This window comes from Protopterus annectens, chromosome 2.part1, assembly GCF_019279795.1.
Source record: "Protopterus annectens isolate FY-2018-M chromosome 2.part1, PAN1.0, whole genome shotgun sequence".
Lineage (NCBI taxonomy): Eukaryota > Metazoa > Chordata > Ceratodontiformes > Protopteridae > Protopterus > Protopterus annectens.
In genome coordinates this window covers 204,887,554-204,900,425 of record NC_056729.1, presented here as the reverse complement: position 1 = coordinate 204,900,425, position 12,872 = coordinate 204,887,554, and positions in this window count along the sequence as shown.

The following is a 12,872-nucleotide window of genomic DNA, read 5'->3' as shown; positions in this document are numbered from 1 at the left end:
ATTGTTGTACTGGAACCATACACCCATGCATGCAAAGCTGGACTCTGAGTACTGAGTATCTTGTTTTTGATGTTTGAGCTGTGTGTTTATATGTATCCCCTACTGGATATTGATCTGATATGTTGATATTAACTGTAGACTACTATGTTTTTGGACATATCATTGAGGACTGCTGTCATGTAGTAATGGCATACCTTTCAGTTTCAGACGTGTATCTTGCAAAACATTCATCCTAATGCATAACCTGTTGGCTATCTACTTACTGTCTGTCCTCAGTACCGATGTGCAGATGTTAGGTATTGCTATGGCCATACCATTATGTAGGTGCCCACATTGTATTGTGCTGCAGGCCTGGACACTGCTGCTAGTTCTGACATATTTGACATTCCTTAATGTGGGCCTTGCCTCATTTCCTTGCCTGTGTGAGGGACATTACAGAGGCAGTGGACTACAGATTCACATACAGTGGGTGGCAATATGTTGCAGAACAGAACATGTGGAGACAGCCAACCAACATGGGGGACATATTCACAGTTTTGTGAACAGGTCACTCTGTAGTTCATGTAGAACACAGCCAGGGATATTCTCAGTTCCCATAGAAGCTGTATTATTGGCCTTGGACAGAGGTGTTTTAACCTGTGCTGCAGTAATACTGGGTGTCTGGTGGATGTACTGGTATTGTGATTGGTCCTTTGGTGGGGGAGTGAGGAGTAATGTTTGCACTCAAGATGCCAGCCAGTATATTGGCAGTATTTTTTGTCTCAGTCTGGGAGGTTCCATTGTCTAGTAGCTCAGAACAAAGCTTGCTATTGCCATGGAGATTCTTAACATAACTGTATGAGACCTTATGGTTGTCTTCACTATGAGTTCCAATTCTGTTCTCACAGCTAACTTTGTAGTATTTGATGAGGGATCTCAACCTTCAATTGCAGCTGATAAGTGTTGATTTCCAGTCTTGGGACTTCATGTTATTCCATATCGGTTCTCTCCTTCTGTTGTACAGTGTCTGTATTGGAGGGGACCACCAGATCAGCTTCCTTTTATTGGAGATGAGGATCCTGGTTGTAGTTGGTATATCAATACCCATGCATTTGTGTACATGTTCATAGTGCATTGTTGTTTGATGCAATTGTCATGCACCTAGTCTCCATTTGCATGGCTGCTGTGAGGTTAGCCACCTCTGTTGTTATGAGGCCATATTCAACATTGGAAAGGCTTTTTATGGTGGTTACCTGTGTGTGTGTGGGGGGGGGGGCATGGGAGGGCCATGGATTTCCAAAGGTGATTAATTTGTGTTCAGATATAGCAAGGGAGAGTTGTCTATTGGTGTCGAGCAACAATCACCCATTTTAGGAAGGACCAGGTCGATATGTATGTATTCACCTTTCCTATATATATGTATCTATGCATATTTGTGGATATACATGTGGATGTATCTCTCTCTCTCTCTCTCTCTCTATATATATATATATATATATATATATATATATATATATATACATATATGTGTGTATTATGTATAGATTTGTCCACATATATGCATCTCCATACATATATACATGATGGCAAGGAGCTGCTCCATTGCTGTAAGTGGGGCCTCTCTGGCTGGCCTGCCACCAGTAGCGAAACAGCCCCTCACCACCGCAGCAGCCCATTGCCTTGCATGCTGAATCTGGTCAGTTGCTGTGTGCCTGACCTGTTCGTACATAAGGCCATGGTTCCCCAAGGTGTTCACTCTCTTTGTGAGGTCTTCCCAGAGGACTATCCTCTCCTGCTGGTGTTGGCAACCCTGACTGAAAAGGATGTGGTAGTGTTCCAGGATGGCCTCAGTTATGGCTGCTGTCTCCTGGACATCATTGATTGGAACCCTCTGCATCACACCTGAAAGAAATGAACAGGGAAAAACACATCACAGGATATCAGACATTGTCCATACTTCTTTACAGAGACAGCTCACTAGTAATGAGTATCAGTAGCCACAACATTACATCAAATAATACTCCAGTACCTAGCAGAATTGTATGGACATGCATAACATTATGTGTAAGTAGGCAGTTTGCACCTGATTAATGATGAGGGTAGAGGTGCATGTAGTGTGCATATTCTTCTATACTGATGTTGAGCCGGGGGGGGGGTGATGTTTGTCCTAAACATGTGCAAAGCTGGTTGTCTGTAGCTATGGTGTGTGTGTGTATGTGCTGTGGCTGACCTCCATTACAGGGTGGGTTGGATAGTTGCCTATGAGGCCACAGACATATGTGGGGATGAGCTGTTGATTGCCCTCAGTGGATGTGTCCAATTTGTACTCATACTCAACATTACATTAATGCACCTGTGACATAATATGTGCCATCAGACATGGGATGACTTGCTGCCCAGATGTTGACTGCTCCTACACACATGGTGGTGGAATGAAGATTATGCAGAAAAAGGTGTTGGCAAAGGAGAAGTGGGACTGACAGACAGATATAGAGAGTAGACATGAGTATAAAGAGATGGGGTGCATGGTAAAGAGAGTGTTGCACATGGCTATAGATTTGGAGTCTGGGGTTGTATGTAATGGACAGCACAGATGTTGTATAGGGCCTGTAGCTATTGGCTAGAGAGAGGCACATTGCTAGGAAGGATGTGCAGCAGAAAAAGGTGATAAAGGAATATGGGTGAAACATACAAGCTAGGAGCGTGTTTTGAACATATGGAAACATCACTTTGATGGCCTGTTCCATGAGGAAAATGGGGGAGGGAGGGTAGGTTGGCTGAGGTGGCTATGGTTAATAAGGAGGTGCAACAGATTATCAAGGAGAATGTAAGTATAGCTATGAGGGGGTTTAACAGTGGAAAGGCTGTTGTTCCAGGTGACATACCTGTGGATGAATGGAGGGGTTTCTGAGACCTGGCAGTGGTATTTTTAACTGAATTGTTTAATGTAATCTTGGAAAGTGAGAGGATGTTTGTGATGTTGGTGAATATATATGGATACTGCTTATCTGAACAAGGGTGGTCTGCAGAGCTGTAGTTCCAAGTGAGGGATAACATTGATCGGTCACAGGATGAGGTAATGGTAAAGGGCAGTGGCAGCTAGGTTGAGAACATGGTGATGGTTGATGATTTACAGTATGGTTTCCTGCCAGGTAAGAGTGTTAATGATGCAAATGTTAATCCACAAGTGTTGATGGAGCTCTGCACTGAGGCTGAAATGCAGCTGCATTGTGTCTATGTGCACCTACAGAGAGCATATGACACGCTGCCTGGAGAGTAGTTGTGGTATTGCATGTGGAGGTCAGGGGTGCCAGAGGAGTCTGTCAGACACCACTGGATATGTAGGAGGCTAGTGTGATAGCAATGATTTCTGGTTTTGACATGACAGGTGGATTTAAGGTGGAGGTTGGAGTACATCAGGAGTCAGCTGTGTGTCCTTTCACATTTGCAGTGGTGAGGGACTAGTTGACAGACATGATCAGACAGGGGCCCCTGTTGACTGTGCAGTTTGCAGATGATACTGTGGTCTAGTGATATTAGGGGACTGGTTGGGGAGACCCTGGAGATGTGTGGTTATGTTGTAAGGCGGGGAGGAATGATGGTCAGCAGGACTAAGTAAGAATATATGTGTGTGAATGGGGTGGGGATAGAGGAATGGTGACAATGCAGGGGGTACAGTTTGGAAGGTGGATAGGTCTTACTACTTGAGAACACCAGTTCATAGTCATGGGCAGTGTAGGGGAGAAGTATACAAGAGAGTACAGGCAGGTTGTGTGTGGTGGGGAGTGGAGTTAGGAGTTATTTGTGACAGACAAGTACCATTAAAAGTGATACGTAAAGTCTAGAGGATGGTAGTGTGACTGGCTACATTATATTGGTTGCAGACAGTGGGTTTGTACGGACAGGCAGGATTGAGGGCTGGACACAGATGAGTGTGTGACTGGGGGATAGGATTACACCTACACCATCTATTTTCTCAGTTTATAACAGCGTTATCTCCATCCTGGACCTGTGTTTAGGCCTCTGTCCACGAGTATGTCAAACTTTGTCCATATATCATGCAGTTTGAGGCATAGAGATATGATATATCATTGCTTTGTGATGTAATTCGTAATATCATCCCAGTTAGGTATCAGAATGCCAGACATTTTATGTGTAAGAGGCCTTATATATGATGACAAGGCCTGGACATTCTTTGGGAGTGTGTACAGTTGGGCGGTCTTTGTATTTCTGGCTATTGTTGACAGACTAAGTAAAACAAAGACGAACTGAGTAGCGTAATATTTTAATCATAAGAACAAAGCTTTCAGGTTAAACACCCTTCATCAGAATTAACTCAGTGCACCTACTTGAAACAATTTATATAAACATTAATTAAGTCACAGCCAATAAAAATTCATCACATATTATTAAAGAAACATCACAATTTTTTAAAAGAAAATATATTAAAATATTGCACAAGTCCCAATATATAATGGAACAAATACATAAAAATTAATGTAAACAGTTATGTCTCGGTTTTAAAATCGGTTTCAATGATACCATTTGATTTAAGCCAGGTAATTTATCTGCAGATAAAAGGAGTATCCATATATATTCACTCAATTCTAATTTAGTGTTCATATCACCCCATCTGTTATTCTTGGTTACATTTCCAATGACTTTAAACATAAAACCATGCTCAAATTTAGTCTCATTTATATGCTTAGCTAGAGCATTTGTCAAGATCTTCCGTCTAATATCAGAATTATGTTCAATTATTCTATCTTTAAGTCTTCTATTTGACTTACCAACATAGAAACATTTACATTTTTTGCACGTAGTCAGGTATACAATAGTACGGTTACAGGTTGCAGCACATTTGAATTCAAATCTTTTTCCAGTTAGTGTGTCAAAATAATTCACATCTTTATCAATATAAGTGCAGCAGCAGCAATTATAGCACGGAAAAGTAACATTTTTTTTTTATCTTAGTTAAATTCATACTCCCCTATATATCTTTATAACATATATAATGTCTTGCTGCTATTGTTGACAGACTGTCAGGATTGTGTAGCAGTGCATTGTGAATATGTTATTTCTTGGGGTGGGGGTGGGGGGTCGATGTAAGTGTTATGTTTCCTTTTCTATCCATCTTTGCATGTGGATCCAGTTTCTGGTGCTCTATCAAGTGTTACATTTTTGTAGGGTAAGACTGTCACATGCCTCATAACACAGTCAGGGATCATACTACACTGTGTATTGGGCCATTATATGTAGGGGTAGTGTGCGAGTATCAAACATGCTGACAGTTTGGTTCACACACTCCTTATGCTGTATGCACTTTCACACAGGAGTCTGTTTCTCAGTGCTGTTACATCCCTGGAGTGCCTGGTATATTTGCAATTACATGTGTATTCCCCCATAGCAAAAGTGCTTTTTTGTTGTGTCATTCTGCCTGTAGCTTGAATATTGCTTGGTGACATGGCTAGCAGCTCAGTGTATTTTCCCTAATGTGATGTTATGTCCAGATATTTGGCAGATGTGTAGTGTTGCCTTGCCCACATAAGTGTTGTATATGTCTAACACATCAGTGGGGGATATGTGAAGATTTACATGACTAACTCCTGGGAAGTCACTGGATTTTGGACTTCTTCCATTCCACTCAATAGATGTTGGAACAGACAGGAGGGTGTTACTGCATCACATGTGTCAGCTCATTTACGCCAGTATGTCAGATATGTCCACATTTTCAGGGGCCCCCCCTTTGCCAGGCTTGGTTATGCTTTCTTGCACTCAGCTGCTCTGATCATACCTGTCATCATCCAGATTGTTACACACTGTCCATGTTTATTGCCCATATTTCTGGTCTGTTGAACAGTATCATTTTATTCCTTCCTGTGGAGAATCACTGTCATCATGTGGGGATGTATGTCAGTATATGATGACATACACTACAGTTTCATAATTGACATCCTTCTGAACATGTATGCTGACACGCATCCTGTTCCTGTAGTGACATTCTACATTTATACCTGCAGGATGTACATTGTGTCCCTAGTGTTGGCCCATTGCCCCTCCCCCCCCCATTTTGCAGCCTTTGTCAAAATCTCCTGCACTTAGGGGTAGGTATGATGCTGGGTATAACTGCAGTATATGTTATGCACAGATATATCTATATATATATATATATATATATATATATATATATATATATATATATATATGTGTGTGTGTGTGTGTGTGTGTGTGTGTGTGTGTGTGTGTGTGTCTGTATATATGCATAAATATCTATATATGTATATGTATGTATGTATATGTATGTATGTGTATATATATATATATATGTACATATAGATATCTCTGTATATGTATATTTATGTATAGATATATATGTACCTAGATATATATATATATATATATATATATATATATATATATATATATATATATATATATATATATATATGTATATATTATGTTAATATATATTTATCCTTGTATAGATATATTTCAATGGGATCCGTACAGATGCTCGACTGCATCTTTCACTGAATCCCAATTTGGTGAGCATACTTGCACGAAAGTTCTGTTCACCGAAGGAGCACTTTTGCGTACGTATGCTTGTTGTTCCGGTCGTACTATGGTGTGGTAAGAGAAAATTCCCTTTTCCCCACTGTAGTGCGACCTCAGACTGAGAATATTAAAGTAGGGGGGTGTAGGGGGCGCAGCCCCCACATTGAGGGGTGCAGGGAGACTTGCCCTGCTGCATTCAATTAGATTTTGTGTTTTTTTAACATACTTTAACGAAAGTGCTTTTACGATGAAAGCACTTTCGTTAAAGTGTGTTCAGTGGTAATGGATTTGGGCTTTTGAACTTTCGTTCAAAAGTCCTAGATCCATTTCAATATATATATATAGATATATATATATATATATATATATATATATATATATATATATATATATATATATATATATATATATATGTGTGTGTGTGTGTGTGTGTGTGTGTGTGTGTGTGTGTGTATATATATATATATATATATATATATATATATATATTGATATTGATATACCAGAATATTTCTTGTTTGATATCTACACATTATATTATTTTATGATATATATGCACATATTCTATATGTGTAATTTTGTATGTACAGCTACATATATCTGATGTAGACACTTTTCATATGCATCTATTACCATACACATCTATATTTGTATATTTATATATTATAAACATGCTGGTTCCACAGTGTTTGTTCCATAGTATTCTATACCTGTATTGAATGATATATTAAGAAAAAAACATTCTGTAGTACAGCTCTGATGGAGTAGTGGTCTGTTGCTCTGACTATTGTATACAGTGTCCTGGGCTCAAGACTGAGCAGGGCTGATTATTATGTTGTTGGGCAGAACAAGGGCTGTTGGACACAAAGTGATTAAGGCACTTTTAAGCAGTTGTAAATGGGCTTGCGTGGGTTTGTATGGCAGTAAGCAATGCTAACTTCTGGTTAAATATGCTTACAGATACAGACAGGCTGAAAAGTGCTTTATTTGTGTAGGTATTGCTTAGTACCACGCAAGCAGGCTTGATCCCACTTACTACTGCTTAAAAGTGCTTACACCCACTTACCCCCACACTAATTTCTTTAAAAGAAAAGAAAAAAGGGGTGCTAGGAAAGTAGTGAAAAAGGGGGCATAAAGAGGGAAAGACAATAAGGAAAGTAGCTAGGGATGTGCAGGACATGTGTAGGAAAGGTCCATAGTTGTCCATTTCTTCTACAGCTACAGCTGTGCATATATATACTAAATTTGGAGGTATATTTGGACACTCAACCCCCTGGGGTGAGGACAACAATAATGTGTTGGGAAGCCAATTAGTCCAGATTACATGTGTCCAGTGGACACGTGTGCGAAATGGAGAGCTATGTATGGGGTGAAATTTTGGGGGAAGGACAGATTGCCTTTTTTTTAAGGTGAGAGTGGGATGTTGGGGAAGGATAGCAGGTATATTTGGGGAGGTCGGTTGGGTAGGAAGACAGAGAAAACAGACAAGACAACATACAGTGGCAGTATATGACATGAGGGTTAAGCACCTCGGATAGGGAGGGGTGTTTGGAAATCAGAAGCCCATGAGCTTCCGAATGGAAATAGTGAGACTAACATCCCCACCCATTGCAGTCACCACTGCACCTTCACAACCCCGAAGGTGGCTGTGCTGTGGGCTGAGTAGGAGGGGTAGGCTGACCCTCTAATTGCACCAGGCAACTCTCAACCTGGCATAGCAGATCTTCAAACTCCCTTTGGAGCTCACTACGCACCAATCCCCGGACCTGGCTTCAGGTGATAGTACCTGTCTGCGCTCACTCCCAGGGGGGATGAACACCATCCCCTGAGGCAGTTTCACTGGAAGGTGGTGCAGGACCAGCAAATGCGTAGGTCCCAGGGTGGGTCCCAGACGTGCTGAGGCCCAGTGCCACAGCTAGATGAGGTAGGATAGGTGTGTCCACTGGGACTGTCCTTCCCAACGTGCTATGGTGTTGCAGTTTTAGAACATATGTGGGTTAGTAATAATCAACATAATCCAGGATTATTTATAACAGCATGCATAGATATTCCCATTGACCCAAAACACCAGATTTGGAACAGTTGCATATCAAACAGAGCACATGCGTATATGGAACCATAGTGGCCATTACAACAGCATGCAGGTTACATTGATAGCAACATTAATAGAAACACATTTCAATATTTGTTGAACAATAGGACATATGTCCCAACAGTAGATTTGGTGTAAACCCACCCATTGATTTGTGTGTTCAGATTATTGTTGCAGATATGGTGTGGGGGGGAGAGAGATGTCAATTAACAACTTATATATCCTTGCAGTACTCACACCTTTAATGATCATTGCTCTAATCATTACTCTACAGGTATTGTTACAGTACCCTATGGCCTTGGTTTGGGCATTGTATGTTTGTACACAGTGTATACATCAACCGTCTTATAGCTAAATTCTACTTCTCTTACCTGGTAGACCTGTGGAAGGAATGTTTGTTAACACTACCTGACTGCTTCTACACATATTCCCAGATTCCTAGTTGTAATTATGCACATACCTCTCAATCTCTTAATGCAAAACATCTGGACAAAGCTTGACATGATATATATATATATATATATATATATATATATATATATATATATATATATCTATATATATATATATATATATATATATATATATATATATGTGTGTGTGTCTGTGGGTTCACTACACATTACTGAAAACCCATAATCTCGACGCCCAGAATACCGAGCCCATAAGACCTAATGCCCACAAGGTCAAGATTTCGCATTACCGATGCCCACAATATCGTGTACCCAAAATCTCGAAATCTACACTACAACAGCAATCACGAGCAGTGCATGTGATAAGCCAACACCAAACCACATTACTATGTGCACAACAACACCCTAAGATGTCATACTACGGAAAACAGATAATTCCAACAAACTCAAATTACCGTAATATCTGAACACCATCCATTGACCCTAACATACTTTATTTCAGCACTGACAGATTAACGGTTGGTACTACATAACACAACAACAGACTAACACAGTGGAATAACTTCACGAAATACAAACAGATACTGGAACAATGGCAGTATATCGCCTAATATGCAGCTATGACATCTCACATTTTAAGTAGCCTTGCAATACATCTCACAAACTCTAGGGTCGAATAATCATCTTTATTGTCTAATAGCCGTTGAAACCTTTCCTGTCTATATAGCAGCCTTCACACAGAGTTTTCCTCAAATGCTGTAGCATTCTACTTAAAACGGATCACCCACATAATAGTGCGGCATAGATTTCTTCAACAATTTACCCTCAGAGAGTGAATCAGTGACTGTTCGACCCTTCCAAGTGTTGCTTCTTTTCAACTTATAACACCAGTAACACTTTCTACCAGTCTTGCATTCTAGGTGATAAATGTATCCATCTATAATGAGCACCTCCTTACATTTCTGTGATCTGTGGCATGGATAGAGCACACCAACAGTACTAGGCACATCATAGGTTGGGTTTGCCATCCCTGCAATGTCAGCCATTGAACAGCATACATGTTGTTACACCCACTTTAATACTTGTGGGTCTGTTAATGTGGAATTCCCATTGTTGCAATATTTGTCAGTGCACTGTTTTCCTGACTTACTAACGGAATATTTACTGCAATGTAGCACTACACCTGAGATAACACATTTCCATTACATAGTATCACCTGTTCTGTTATTTCCCATTTGGTAGTGTTATAATTCAGCAGTTGTAGTCAGTGTATCACCATTATGGTATTGTGGGTGTCGGTAATGTGAAATCTCAACCTTATGGGCATTAGGTCTTAGGGGCTCGGTATTCTGGGTGTCGAGATTATGGGTTTTCGGTAATGTGTAGTGAACCCATATATATATATATATATATATATATATATATATATATATATATATATATATATATATACATATACATATATAGGGACATATTGTGAATATTGCTCTTATAAACTTTTAGACAGTTGCTAGAGTAACAGGATTTGTTTTAATATACATTTTCTGAAGGATTTGAATTCTGATACTCAAATGTATGTCATGATTTGGTGACTACAATCCGGAGATCATCCCACTGATTTGTCCAGAAAAAAGAGGAACAGGCTAAAAATATGAGCCAAATATCTGGACATTCTGGGAAAATCTGTACAGTTGAGAGGTATGATTATGCATACAGCTTACTACCACTCCCCAGGATTCAAACCATGGCTGTGTCTGCTAAAAATGCAACAATTTCTGTTTCATCAGAATGAGCTATTTAGACACCGCTGCCTGTTCCTTCACTGTTTTCTTTCTAAGTCACTCTTGGTTGTACAATCTGACCTTGTAATTACAACAGTCTTATACAGACATTCCTAGACATATTTTTGTGTAGCACAGTATGAGAAACAGTGGTTGACGCAACAGTACTATTCAGATATCAGAGGTATGATTATGCATACAGCTTACTACCACTCACAGGATTCAAACCATGGTTCAGTGTGCTAAAGATACAACAATTTGAGTTTCATCAGAGTGAGCTATTTAGAAACTGCTGTCTAGTCCTTCAGTGTTTTCTGTCTAAGTCTCGCTTGGTTGTACAATCTGACCTTGTACTTGCAACATCTTTTACAGACATTCCTAGACATATTTTTTCATGTAGCACAGTGTGGGTAACAGTGGTTAACAGAACATTACTATTCAGAGAATGCAGCACTAAATGCCATACAATACTAGAGTAAATACAACCAGTCCAGGATTTCGAACTTTATTGCCAGGCAGTTACGGTTTTATTTAAATTCTCCTGTATGGGACTATTACTGTCATATTGTCTGGTATATTCAGTACAACACATACACAGTTTTTATTCTGCCAGGTGACTTTCTACTACTTTATATTTATTTGGTATGACTACTACAAGCAGGATTGTTACTCACCAGCCTCGCGATGCTACCTTTGCAACCCATTGGCATGGGCTTCCAGATTCACAGCCCACTCAGCTGCAGCTGTAAAGGAAATAGAGAAATATTTAGGCATACCTATCCATCACACACACAGACTGGACTTTAGTAAACAGTTATTGGTATGAATACTTACACACTGCTGGGACAGCACCCCTCTGCCTTGCTTCTTGGACCCACTCATCCAAGAGCTCCCACTTCCTCTGCTTCAAGTCAGCATAGTGGTGCCAGACCTGCTCACTAGTCCGAGGGATATCAGTGGCACTGGTGAGATCATGGGCGAGAGTGTCCCTGGCTTCTGCTTTATATTGGGAGCCCTGGAACTGGCCCAGCAGCAGTCACTCATATAGTTTTTTTACCAGGAGTCCTACAATGATCTTGACTCCTGTATGCCACAGTGATGCATCTGGAAGTGCATGCCCTTGCCAACACCTTCCATACTACCTACAGCAGGAAGCTGCAACCTGTTATGAGCTGTATTCCCCCCTGTGGGTTTTAAATACAGCTGATTTCCTGCCCTTTGCTGGTTTTGAATATGCTGAGCTAAGCTCTGGGCAAACCTGCTTAGCTAAGGTTGGCAGTGCTTAAAGGGGAAGGTTCAGCAGTGCTTGCAAATGGGCAAATTCATTTAGCTGGGCTACTCATTGCTTAGCAGTCATATTTACACAATGCTTACACCTGGTAAGCAAAGCTGTGCAATGCTTAGCATTGCTTTTTTTTTATTTTATAGACTATTTGCTGTATAGGATTGATTCATCATTCATTACATGTTATAAATTTGATTTGTTTGCTGTCCCTAACATCATTACATTTATTCATATGTGACTATACTGTATGGGGCACTTGTGTTTATATGGAGGTTTCACAACTTTATTAAACTGACACCTCACATCTGGACCTACTGCAGTACTCTGGTTAACAAATATATGTTATTTAGTAGCTAATTATAAAAAAAGTGTTTATGTACTGCTTTCACATGTGAAATGCAAATTGGGTACACTGGGAATTAAACCCAGAATAGCTGCTTGCAAATCATATGCTCTAACCACTACACTATTGCAGTACTGTTTATGTTGGCTGTCTCTTGCTATTTAACTTCTTGTGCTTTTTAAGCTGGACTAAGAATAACTAAGCAATGGTGACAGCCACGCAACTATGCTTAAACTTTATCGCATTTATATAAAAAAAATTATTTGTTGTGTTTTATTATTTGTACCATTCAGAATATCCCTGCTAATGCTGAACCTGTTTTTCTATCAACTTTCTGCTTTGTGGGATGAAGGCCATATGGCTTTGTCCATATTCCTTACTCTGACGGGTTGGGAGGTTTGCACTATGTGCTTATGCTACATCT